The following is a 13,908-nucleotide window of genomic DNA, read 5'->3' as shown; positions in this document are numbered from 1 at the left end:
TTACTATTATTATCGTTGTTGTTGTTGTTGTTGTTGTTTTATATTATTATTATTATTATTATACATTCTTTAGACCTTCTTATTCAGGGAAGAGTGTCTGTGTTTAAATGGGGACAAAAAGAAAGTAGTCCACTGTGGCACTCAGAGAACAGACTGTTCAGAGACCTCAATATTGCAACTTTCCACCATTGTCTAAAAACCAGCATTGAGCTAATCTTGTCTGGCAAAACACACAGTCTAATCACTACTTTTGCTACCATGATAGCTTTTGTTTTACTTTGCTTTCCAAGAGTTCTGTGAGACATGAATAGAACCGGAAACAAAATGTGTCTAACCTAAGGATGATTATATTTTCTGAATGATACACTGTTTCTCCAAGATTAGAAACTCAAGGTATGTCTTCTCTGGCTGAACCTGATTAAACCATAGTTCAATTAAATGCATCTTTCTAGTCCAGAAAGACCTGGTTTTCAGAGTACCAATGTGGAAAAGCCAGCAAATACTGACATTTCACCTCCTGTATTTTTAGAATTTATTTTGGATGTAATTCATTTTGTTCTAAACTCTTGTGTCAGAGGAAGAGTAATGTTTTGTTCAGAAGCTCACACATTTTAAATGGGAATCTATGGTTAATTGGAGACTTCCACATTTAACTGAGGCACACATTGAAGGAAGGAGAATGGGCTATGTGCATATCTTTGTTTACGGGGATGAGCAATAATCATCTAGATGCAGCCACAGTGTCCTTGGATCCACAAATGAAATGGCTGATTCTAGTGACGTATCATTTATTAGCTATCTTGTAGGGAAATTGTATTTTTCTCTGATTTCTGTTGAGCGAACTCAAGTTCCTGATTAGTTTTCAGACTATTCAGACCATCTGCATATACTTAGCTGCCTTGATTACCTTTAATATCACCTCTTTACAGCTTATGTGTTTTAAACGAGCCCATCAGGCATACTGTCAGCCAAAGAGAAGTGCAAAATACAGACAAATGCAGCTCACAAATATCTATGGATGACTCTTCGAGCTTCCTTCCCAATCATCCTACTTGCCACTCAAATCAGATACAATATGCATCTGGAGGCAGCATGCTACCAGCAGTTTCTAACAACAGGCAAACAAGAGCAACAAGTCATTTCACAAAATGGCAAGCTGAGTTGTAAGAGCGGGGGCAGGATGAGAGGAAGAAGCAGAAGACAGACCAGACACATCCAGCTGGGATCCAACCGAACCACCAGTGTGTCATGCTAAATGACTACTCAACATTCTGTTTTGACAAATCAGTGGTGAAACAGATATTTTATATTTCTATTGATTAACTGAAAATCTGAAAATGGGACCCCGTCTTCCAAGAGGTGAAAGGAAAAGTAGACTTTGAATTCCAAACTGATATAGTATTATTCAAGATAGCTTCCCCCCCCATCAATATGTTACTCAGATACAGAAATTAAGATGCCCTAAGAGTATGCTACTCCTGCCAACCTAGCAGTTCGAAAGCACGTCAAAGTGCAAGTAGATAAATAGGTACCACTCTGGCGGGAAGGTAAGCGGCGTTTCCATGCGCTGCTCTGGTTCGCCAGAAGCTTAGTCATGCTGGCCACATGACCTGGAAGCTGTACACAGCTCCCTTGGCCAGTAACGCAAGATGAGCGCTACAACCCCAGAGTCGTCTGCGACTGGACCCAATGGTCAGGGGTCCCTTTACCTTTAAGAGTCTGATAAGGAGCCTGCCTACAACAGCAATTAGGTTGGGGGGAATGCAGGATGGGAGTCTCTTGGTGGTTATGGAATTCAATCCCACATAACTTGGGCAGGTTCCATTATGTGACACCTCTAAATGGGCCTTAAAGACCTATCTTTTGACTGCAACTTTTAGAGGCAAGTCTATGGCTGAGGTTTTGGTGTGGTCGTATTAGTTCATGCTACGTTTAGTGGTAATTTGCCTTGTTAAAATGTAACAAAATATCCGTTTCTAATCTGGTTTTAAAATTGCATCGTTTACTTGCTTGCATACAGTTTTAGTAAACTGCTTTTACTTTTACTGCATTTTGTTTGAAAAGTATTTTATAACTGTTTCAAAATAAAATAAAATGAACACATAAGTAAGCTAAGGATGGAGAGGAAGGAGGGAGCTCCCAATATTGAGTGGAAGCAGTGCTTTTTTTCTTAAAAAACAAAAGTTTAGGGGTACTCTCATTTTCCTACTCATATTGAAATACTGCCCCTCAATGAGGCCAAACTTAGATTCACAAAATGTTTAGGGGTATGCATCCCCCTGCATCCTCCCAGAAAAAAGCACTTAGTAGAAGCACTTTCAATGTACGAAGTTCCTGCTAGCAGTTGCCCCTACCTAATTTCTTTGGTGGGGGGGGGGGCTTCTCCCTCAGCTTCCATATCCTCTGGTCTTTGAAGCATTCTGGGTATTAGGGTTGCCATGGGGAAGAGGAAGCCAAGGAAATCAGTTTCTGCCTGTCTGGTTGTAAGAATTTAACTCTAAAGCCAGCCTCTACTTGTCAGCTAAGATGAACCATTTTGCATATTAAAAAGGGGTATGATTATAGGTTTCAGAAGGGAATTCAAGGGTTGGTTGGGATGGGGTGGGTGAGCTGTAACAAGATCCAAATTCCCACTCTTAATTAAAATTATAAATAAATAAGTACACTGATTTGGATTTTTTTATTCCTCATGCCTTATAATACAATAGCCATTCATTGTGTAAAATAGAGAACTAGCTAGATTACACCCCTCCCCCACCCTAAAGGACTCTTGTTTGTGATCTAAAACGTGTGGTGGGAATAGCTGAACCACGCCCTTCATAAGAGAGCTAGCTCTTCTAATGTTATTAACAAATCTAGACCTCTGACAATGTTTCTGAGCACCTCATAGGGTAGGCTCCTTAGTCCGGCATTCCTATCTCCATTACCTAATTTGTAGCAGGATATGGATATCTATCTAGATAGATAGATCTCCTAATTACTTTACCCTGTGCCCTGGGTGATAAGATCTTGATTTAAGCAACATGCAGGAGTCACAGGAAAACAAGCTCAGCTGTCTTGAGCTGCATTACACTGACACTGATTAATAAAGTCATACTGATGAACACCCACTGAGATCTGGCAAGCTGACATAGAAAGGTCTCGGCAATGAGCTGTTTTGTATAAGCACAGAAATAGTTTAAAATAGATGGCTATCAGTTCGTAGATTCCACTTGGTTTAGGGTCAAAAATGGATTTAAATCCAAGCTAAGCATAGAAGGGGATAAATGTCTTTAGACTAAAGTTTAAAAGGAAATGTAAATATGTTTGCAGAGAATTCCAGGGATGTATTCACATAAAACACACACTGATTCAGTAGAGTTTTCTAGATATTTATATTCAATGAAGTGATATGTTAAATACCCTTATAGCAAATGTAAAGAAGTCCTCTAAGCTTCAGACCTATTTCTCTGGTGTTTCAACCATACATAATTCAGGGTTCTGTGGGAATCAGTGTTGTCTGCAGCCATAGAGATTCTGGTCACCCGCCTTCTGCCTCTGTTTTGACAGGGATTTGCTCCAAAACTCTATTCTTAGAATGTCAAATCTCTACCAAGTAAGAAATCCACCCGCATCCTTAAAATGCTAAAGATTGTTTCTTCTAAGTATAAAAACAAACAAATATACACAGACATGAGTGACATTCGTGCTTATGCACTCAATCCTCTGTTGTGTGAGATTTTGCATCTTTGGGTTTATTTGCTCCTGATAAAGGACACTGAATCTTAATGCCTTGTGTGGATCATTCTACATCAATATTTGTGCAATTAATTCTACCCAGACAAGCCAACAGTGTACATCTATAAATATTTACTACACCTTCAGTTCAGCCTAGAGAAATAAATAGAAATTTAACAGTGCAACCACAAAAAGAGCCCCTACCCACAATATATATATTTCCCGCCCCCCTCTACTATGACCTTTACACAAACTACATTTTGGGAAATGGTATACCATAATGACACTGAGGGAATTAAATGTATTAGAGTTTGAAGCTTTTTAAATGGCCCTCTTGGTGTATTTCCATTGATACTTGGAAGGTTTGAATTAGTCTAAGCTCCTGTGAGTACTTTGCCTTCTTCCTTAAGCATTGTCATTTATAAATAAAGAATACTACCACAAGCTAAGCTAGGCACACTTAGGCCCATGTGACTTCAAGCATAGTCAACTTCATGTTGGTCTGCGGCAAATAACTTTTATCAAGGATTCCATTGCCAAAGCCACGATCTTCTGCATCACTCTTAAGGCAACTTGGAAATGAGCAGATGTGAGCTCCTGCAAGCTGTCAACAGTTTCGAAAAGGCATGTAATGTCATCTATTCACTTGCTTGGCTGTCTCATGACCAAGATTTCTCACTGCTTGCTGTGATGGTAGCACATTATCATCTGTTGATGAGACCTAGCAATAAGTGGTATGTTCTTTTCTGCCTTTGAAGAAGAATGCCCTTCAGTGATCAGTGAAACAGATATAAAAAACGAAGGCTATAAAGTGGAATGAAAGTTAGTTCATCAATAGGTACAATAAATAGTGTCCCGGTTATGCAGCTTTCCCTAGAGGGAAACTCATTTCGTTAATGGTTCTAATACTTAGAAATCGGTCTAAAGCTATAGCACAGGAAAAAGTGTATCCCTTCTGCTACAGCTTCCTGTATCCAAACAGCTGAAGGATAGTTTTGAAAACAGATGATACACATTAAAATTAAGAAGTATCCAATAATCTTTTGCCCTTTTATGTTAGCAATGTGAGTTAAAATGCTGACTTGCTGTCACATTTCATTTTATTTTGATTCCGGCCAGAAGGTGAAATGATAAAAGGTTAAGAATGGTTTTGTTTTGTTTTTGTTTTACTGTATCCCTGAACAACAAAACAGAAACCAGCAACTGAAAGGAAGGTCAGAAAAAAATAAAAATCAAGATGGGCTTCCCTTGGAGACTCTTCAGAAGTTGTAGTTAGTAGAGCATGAATGTAAGAGTCATCAGAAATCTTTCCTAAATCAAAAAGCAGAGATAAATTTGGAGATCCTTGCAAAATTTATTAAGGAGACAAGTCCACACCTTTGTAGCAAGGTCTCTGGCTTCAACAAATTGCTGGCAGCATGATTCTGATATACAAAGCAGGAAGTAGCTCTTGACAAATCCTGCTTAGCAACCAAGGAGCCTATGGAGTGCCAGTATGGACTCCTGAAGCCCCTGAGATTGTCCAGGAGAGAGTGGTGGATCTTTCAAAATTGGGTGTTTCCCTGTTTCACTCAAAACTCTTCAAGTCCAGAATGATCTAAAACTGTCAAAATGGAAGAATGGTCACAGAGCAGCACATTTAAGGCTTCAGCAATGAGCTGAATATTGGCAACAATATTATAGTCATTTATATACATGCTACATACAACTACCATGTAAGGAGATTGTTTACCCCAGGCACAACTAGGCATGTCACATGGGAACAGTAAATACTTGAGACCAGTGTGTGGGGTTCTTCAAGGCCACAACTTTATTAGTTACAGAATATGCAAGTTTAGTATGGCTTAATACAAGGATTCGCCTATTGGGCAGCTCCTCCACTCTCTGATGCCAAGCCCAGCCCATGTTCTGCTCTGGTGAAGGTGGTTGCCCGACTCTGAATTGCTCTATAACATTCCTCAGATGAAAATTGGGACATTTCTCACTCCCTTCCCAACTGACCCTCCTCGATGCCCCATTTTTGTCCCTCACTCCTGCAGAATATTTCCTATCAGAAGAAGGGTGAGTGCTGCTGCTGCTGCTACACCAATGGGACACAGCACACATGCCCTGCACCGTCCTGAGAAAACCTATTATTCCCTATTTTATTTTATTCTTTGGTAGATTTACAAAAAGAAAAACACATACCAATAAATAAATTCTGGATTTGAGCAAGCTTAGATATGGACGCACAAAGCATTTAAAAAAAAATAATCTAGACTCCTTGCACCCCCTTTCTTCTTGCCCAGGGCAGCCCCACCCTCTGCCTTCTCCCAGAGCTAGGTCTCGATGGCCACAGCCTCTCCTCCTCCTCCTCCCCCACTCTCCAGCTGCCACTTCAGGCTGCCCAAGGGAAGAGGCAGGCAGTAGCAGGCACGGAAAGGCCATGGAGGTGCAATAGGATGCTCCCTCAAAGCTGCATCTGCCACCACCGCTCAGGATGAATGTCAGCTCATCCTCCTCCCCAAGCAGAAACTGCACTGGTGGGGGAAACAGGGACATTCCAGGCTTTCATAATTCTGGGACTGTGCTTGGAAAATCAAGACACTTGGGGGGGGGGGGTACGATAATAGGAACAACAGCACTTCTCTCTTGTTGTTCTGGAGCTTTCCTCTCAACTACTTATTGGCTTGGATTTTTACAGTGCACTCTGAAATGAAAAAATATATATGAGACATTTGCAGGCCACAGGAGAAGCTAGCTGCGTGTCCGCCAGGAACGCTGCCATGTCAAGATGGGATAAAACCATACCTTAAACATATTGCTGAGAGCCAACAACCACAGATCCTCATCTGCCTTAGGGCCGAACTAGGCACAAACCTAGGTGGTAGCAGGCAGCTAGAGCAGCAATGTATCTTTGTTTACAGCACATGTGAAATTTGGCCCTTATTGTCAAGCCATTTGTCTTCCACTGTAATACCCCGAAACTGGAGAGGGCGCTGCATCTAGGTGTGCTGACACCACTTTAAACTATGCCTCCATTGTATTTCTCTCTTTCTCTTATTGTCACAGCTGTCTCTCTCTCGATCTTTCCCTTTTCTATTTCCCAAGGGACCGAATCCCAGGCCCCAATAGAGAAATTTACAAAATATATCTTCAGAGCACGCAGAAGCATGTAGCTGCCCAAGAGCCACACACAGCACACAAGGCAGAGTGTTTGCCTTTTGAAACGGGAAGGCTGCTATATGTTCTTTACACAAATGCACTTAACTGTAGTTAAAAGGGGTGGGGGAGAGAGAAATCTTGTCGTAAGTGCATGGATGCTTTTAGAGAGAAGTAGCAAACCATGCCAATAATGACATCTGCTTAACAGAAAGGTCTAAGGCTGAATTTTGAGTGTTTATTGGATGGAAAAGTAATCATCCTGAAAACACAGAGAGCTTCTAGATGTGTTTGGTGCAGCATTTCTCTCTCCCTTTTCTATGCTGAAGTCCTTTCCCTTTGTACTTTTAAAAGCTTTCAAACGTATTATGACTCACAAAAGAAGAATGGAGGCTTGAATTGTGGGGCACAGTGATTCTCCGGTACTGCGGATATGTAACTTTCCCCTTTTTTCATTGATTGATTGAGTGCTATTGTTTCTGAACTGTGGCTGATTACCAGGGATGTCGATCTTCAGCTCTGCTAAAAGGTTCTCCCTGAGTTATAAAACCGTGTGAAATTATGTACTCCAAAGTGGCTTTATAAAATTAATATCAGTACATTCTTCTTATGTTGTCAAAGGGAATTATAATTGTGAAGCTTTAAAGAAAAGCTTACAGTGGTGGGACTGGGAGTTCAATTATTCCATTGTTCACATATTTTGATCTTGGCCGCAGAGTATGCCCAGAAAGGTATGGTTTTCAGCATGCTAAGCCAAACACCAAGGGCCCATTTGCAATGGTGTTTATCCCCCTCAGAGAACGGGAATAAATGCATATACCTGACAAGATGATCATAGCTGTAGTCAGCAGAAAATACCCAACCATTAGGGGCTGCAGATTGTACTAATTTTATAAGTTTGGAATCAAATACAGACCCAAGGTATGTACAAATATACAGAGAGATGCCCTATCTGTCAGAGAAAAATTATGACTTAGAGTAACAAGTATATATTTTCTTTTCAAATGGTTCCCCACTATAAAAATTCTATTTTACTAAGAGAAAATCAAATATACTCTATTAATGAATTTGTACAAGTGGCTTTCTTGCCAAAAGTCTGTGGAGAAGCCCTTGTTTTGACATTTTCTTAAAATGCGTCTCTCTCCATTAAAACTGTTTATTTTCTATTTGTCAGTTGATAAGAAAACATGGTCTCTAGTGTAGTCATCCTCAAGAATCTTGCCTTATTCCACAAAAATCACTATATATACCTGGGATGTTACAATGTAGATTGACAAGGTTAAAAAAAGTCAAATCTTTTTTTAAAAAAAAAGATGAGAAAAGCTTATGCTTTACATGGTAAGATGAAACGTTACAATCCATTGTTGTTCAAAATATAATACTCTTTTGTACTTTTCACAAGTATGATAAAGATATTAAGATAGGTTTTGATGGAATCCATTCAATGAATACCTGCCTTATACCGGTACATAAAATGTATCAATAGGAAGGAAAAGATAAAACAAGCAAGACAACAGAAAGACTAACTGATGGAACGAGTTGTATTTTACAGTGGAAAGAAAAAGATACAATTGTGAAAAATTATAATGCATTAAGACTTACAACTATAAAAAACAAAAGCAATAGATATTGGTAGCCACTTAACTCTTGAGTTTCATGTTTCAGGAATTAATGGAACTGGAAAAGATAATGAATTAGGAGGAATTTAAGCACAAACCTAAGTAAAGAATGGATGCTTTAAAAAGAAGTTCTGAAACTGTTTTAAAGTAGATATAATTGCTTCGCCGGCATTTGATTAATGGGCAATAAGATGAAAAAGCTTGTTGCTTTCCAGAACAATCAAAAAGTCTTTCCAACATAATTTATACATGGACTATCTACATGAAATGTTTCACAGCATCATGTGATATTCTGTGGAAATATAGTCATGCAGTATGGGTATGCATTAATCTGAAGAGCGGGCTTTTTCTATAGTGGCATCCTCCTAGAGAAGGCCACTGGGAAATTTATTATCTTCAGGATTGCTCCCCACCCACCAAAAAGTGGATCACTTTGTTACACTGAACTAGCATTTGTCATTTTAGTATGCATACACCTGGTCTGCAGTTCTTCACAATCCCTTTGTTTCCCCGACTCTGAATAATCTGGTGTCATTTGCAAACTTGGCCACCTCCACATCCCAAACTCCAGATCATTTATCAACAACAATAGGTGCCAACAACAAAAGGTTAGAAAAGATTTGACACCCTTGACTTTCCCTTTCAAATTGTATGAAGAGCCTTGTTTTTGAGCATATTCCTGTTTCGAAATCAAATTTAACTATGCCAGAATTCCTTGACAGTTGTCCTCTCAAATTGAATTTGATATCAGTGTGGTCACAATGACCCCTATGACTTGTACTGAATTGTGGACACTACTTAGGATCAGAGTGGAAAACCTTTTCCAGTCAAGGGCCACATATCCTCCTGGGATGAGGTTCCCCATTCCTGATTGAAGATGAAGTCCAATGTTTCCTTTCCTCTGTGCGGTTCTAGGGCACACTTGTTTAGAGTATCAATGTACATTTACCTAGTCTATTTGAGCGTAACTGAAGTCAACCATTACTACAATACTTTATCGCAAGATCACAATGAGCATTTGGGTCAGGGAGAAAGGGAAATAATCAGTAACAGATGAAGAGGTAGGATTTGCATTTCTTGTACAGAAAGTATTGATCTAATGTGTAGAGATCTTTCCTATTCTAATTAATTCAAGAGGGTTCTGGAAGCTTCTCTGTGTGAAAGAAACAAGCAAGAGGTTCATGATGTTTGGGTTATTCCTTCAGAGAAGCTGGGTACAGCTGGTTTAAACTGGTCCTGTTATCTCTTTCTGTCAAGGTCATGCTGACTATAATAGTAAGGCCAGAAGGAGCCTGGGTTTCACTCTCTATCTCTCTTTCCTTCTGGTGTGGCATTCTGTATGTAGTGTTAAGGTTTAGTCTTATTATAAGTTATTGTAAGTTTAAGTTAAGTCTGCTGCAACTGGATTTCTTATGGACAGTGCCAATCCTAAATGTATTGGATTTGTGACCATAATGCTCATTTGCCTTCAGTAGCAGTAAAGTTCTGAAATACAATTGCCTCTGGCCTATTATTTTTTTTTGGGGGGGGGGATCCTGTAATATGTTTAAGTTTTTACTCTGCTAACTATATATTGGAGTTCTGCTCTGGTTCAATATTGAGTAGAATCTATTACAAATGGCACTCATCTGACCTCCTGATAGCTGAGTTGCTGCTGCTTACTGGGAAGGAAAGAAGTGTGAGGTGGTAGGGAGTTCGGTGTGGTGCTAATTCGGTGGAGTAAATCCAGCATTCCTGCCTGTGCATTTGCACTGCACCAACTTCCCTGCTACCATGCCTCTCCACTGATAAGCAGCAGTAACTCAACTGTCAGGAGGCCACATGAATGCCACCATCCTACCACACCATCCACTATGGGCCATAACAAATTGCTCTTAGGGCTGGTATTGCCACACACAGTGATTCTGTTAGGAATCTGCCCCATCTGAGTTTCTAGTTTGTTTGTTTTTAATCTCTTTAAAGGACAAAGCAACATCACGCACAGTGTGTCATTTTCTTTCCTTCCTATTGAAATCATTCTCAGATTGTTTTGATAATTTATCTTTATGATGAATTGAATTGTTATGTTGTTATATCTGTAGCTGCTGCAAACTCACTTTGAGGGCAGTAACTGCAAAGACGGAGGAGGGTATACACACTTGATCAGACTTTTCCAAAAGTAGAAAAAGGTGGTCTAGAAATTTAATAAATAAATGCAAATTTACACACACACATACACCTTGCAGAATGGCATTGTTAGGAAAGGCCAACTCAGGATATGTTTGCAAGTAACAAGCAAAGTGTAGTCCCAAGAAATAAGGCAGAGCGAAAGATAAAATGGCTCCAAGCTAAAAGATCAGAGCTGAATGTGTAATGAAGTTTGGGAATATTCAGATATCTGTGTCTGTCATCCCTTTCTTGGTGAAATTTCAACTTGCTGCAATGGGGACATTTTCACCCTTGACCAATTTTGCAATGGAGTTGCAACACCCTGAAAAATGCTGATAGCTTTACAGCTCTAGGAGTCACTTCACTGGGTTTTCAAGACAGTAATTGGTGCAACCTTGGCAATAATGACACAATGCAAGATCTTGTAGTAGGCTGCTGACAAAGCATGTGAACAGTAAAAAAATAAAATAAAAAAATACAGTGGGCTTGTCAGCACAGTTTGATCTAAAAACTTGCCCTTTCACAGTAGAGGAAAAAAAGGAGTAGAAGGCCAGGCTAGTCAGGTAGTTCTAGTTTTGTTTTTCTCTTTGTCCTTTCCAAGATTATGGTTTGGCTCTGAAACCTTATTTAGTTTGTGCAGAGCTAGAAGATGGCTTGTACTTGATGCTCAGGGGAAGGACTATAACTCACTAGTAGCAGAGGTTCAGCTTTGCATGAAGAAAGACCCAGGTTCCAGCCCCGACATTTCCAGCTGGGACTGAGAAAGCTTCCTGCCTGAAACCCTGAAGAGCCACTGCCAGTCACTGTGGACAATACGGAGCCAGATGTGTCAATGGTCTGACTAATAATAATAATAATAATAATAATAATAATAATAATAATAATTTTATTTATACCCCGCCCTTCCCAGCCAGAAAACCGGGCTCAGGGCGGCTAACATCAATTAAAATCACAGCAAGAAACATAAAAACGATCAATTTAAAATAACAGATTAAAATACAAATTTAAAAATTCAATTAAAACTGCAGGTCTCAATTTCAAAAATAACCCACCAATAAAAGATGAAGCATAAATATTAAACAGAAGCCAACCCAAAGGCCAGGTGGAACAGCTCCGTCTTGCAGGCCCTGCGGAAAGATGCCAAATCCCGTAGGGCCCTGGTCTCTTGTGATAGGCTGTTCCACCAAGTCGGGGCCAATATTGAGAAGGCCCTGGCCCTAGTTGAGGCCAACCTAACGTCTTTGTTGCTCGGGACCTCCAAAAGATTATTATTTGAGGACCTTAAGGTCCTACGTGGGACATACCAGGAGAGGCGGTCCCTTAAATACGAGGGTCCTAAACCGCATAGGGCTTTAAAGGTCAAAACCAGCACCTTAAACCTGATCCTGTACTCCACCGGGAGCCAGTGCAGCTGGTAAAGCACTGGATGAATGTGGTCCCGCGGCAAAGACCCGGTAAGGAGCCTCGCCGCGGCATTCTGCACCCGCTGGAGTTTCTGGGTCAGTTTTAGGGGCAGCCCCGCGTAGAGCGAGTTACAATAATCAAGTCTGGAGGTGACCGTCGCATGGATCACTGTGGCCAGATCAGGGCGAGAGAGGTAGGGGGCCAACTGCTTAATACGGCAGAGATGGAAAAATGCCACCTTTGCTGTGGTTGCAACCTGTGCCTCCATAGAAAGAGAGGCATCAAAGGTTACGCCCAAACTCTTGACAGAAGGCACTGGCACTAGTTGGGCCCCCGCAAGAGATGGGAGTTGGCCTCCCAACCCCATGTCGTCCCGACCCAGCCAGAGGACCTCTGTCTTCGAAGGGTTTAACTTCAACCGGCTCCCACGCATCCATGCAGCCACAGCCTCCAAGCACCTGGCCAGTGTGTCTGGGACCGAGTCAGGGCGGCCGTCCATCAACAGATAAAGCTGGGTGTCATCAGCATATTGATGACAGCCCAGCCCGAAACTCCGGACAATCTGGGCAAGAGGGCGCATAAAGATATTAAAAAGCATCGGGGAAAGGATTGTGCCCTGCAGAACTCCACACACCAAGGAGTGTCGCGGTGACAACTCCCTCCCTAGCACCACTCTCTGTCCCCGACCTGAGATAAAGGAGCGCAGCCATTGTCGGACTGTGCCCTGAATCCCCACGTCGGCAAGGCGGTGGTCTAAAAGATCCTGGTCGACCATATCGAAGGCTGCTGACAAATCTAAAAGAATCAGCAGGCCCGAACCGCCTCGATCCAGCTGTCTACGGAGATCATCTGTTAGCGCCACCAAAGCTGTCTCGGTCCCATAACCAGGGCGGAAGCCGGACTGAAACGGATCCAGAGCCAATGTTTCATCCAGAAATCCGCCAAGCTGTTCAGCAACCGCTCTCTTATAAGGCAGCTTCCTATGTTGCAATCAAACTATGCACAGAGTCCTATGCATGAACAGAGTCATATGAACAACTATGTCATCTAAAAGGTATCTGTACCACTTTTTCTCCCAGATAAGTGCTTCTCATATGTGCTATGGTGGACCTCCCTAGAGAAATGCTGATTTGGAGAGACACAAGCTCTTCCTGCTCCCCCCTTTCTATGATAGGCATTTTGTTTGAACCACAATGCAGACCCCCAGTGCACTGCTAGCGTCAAAATCAGTTCTACTGGGGAAAGCTCTGACAAGCTGAGGTCACAAAGCCAAATGAAGAGGGTGTTGACAGATTGCCTGAATCCTACCTCACTTTTGCCTGAAACTATTCAAATAGTTAAAAGCCATTGGTAACACAGAGGCCTTTCTCTAATACAGCATTAAGTCTACTGAAATTTGACAGATCAGATAATTGCCTAATCCCATGAGCCTCTGTATTTTTTTTAAAAAAAAGATAACATAATTCAAGTGAGGATGGAAGTATAGAAGCTAAAATAAAGACCAAGAAGAATGTTGTCTCCAGTTAATCAGATTTTGTCAAGTTATGCCTATTTTAGGTAGCTGTGGGTTAAACCACAGAGCCTAGGACTTGCTGATCAGAAAGTCGGCGGTTCGAATCTCCGCAATGGGGTGAGCTCCTGATGCTCGGTCCCAGCTCCTGCTCACCTAGCAGTTCGAAAGCACGTCAAAAGTGCAAGTAGATAAATAGGTATCGCTCCGGCAGGAAGGTAAACGGCATTTTCGTGCGTTTCTCTGGTTCGCCAGAATCGGCTTAGTCATGCTGGCCACATGATCCGGAAGCTGTACACTGGCTCCCTCGGCCAGTAACGCAAAATGAGCGCCACAACCCCAGAGTCGGACACAACTGGACCTAATGGT

This window comes from Lacerta agilis, chromosome 2 (genome assembly GCF_009819535.1).
Source record: "Lacerta agilis isolate rLacAgi1 chromosome 2, rLacAgi1.pri, whole genome shotgun sequence".
NCBI classification, from domain to species: domain Eukaryota; kingdom Metazoa; phylum Chordata; class Lepidosauria; order Squamata; family Lacertidae; genus Lacerta; species Lacerta agilis.
This window is presented reverse-complemented; position numbering follows the sequence as displayed.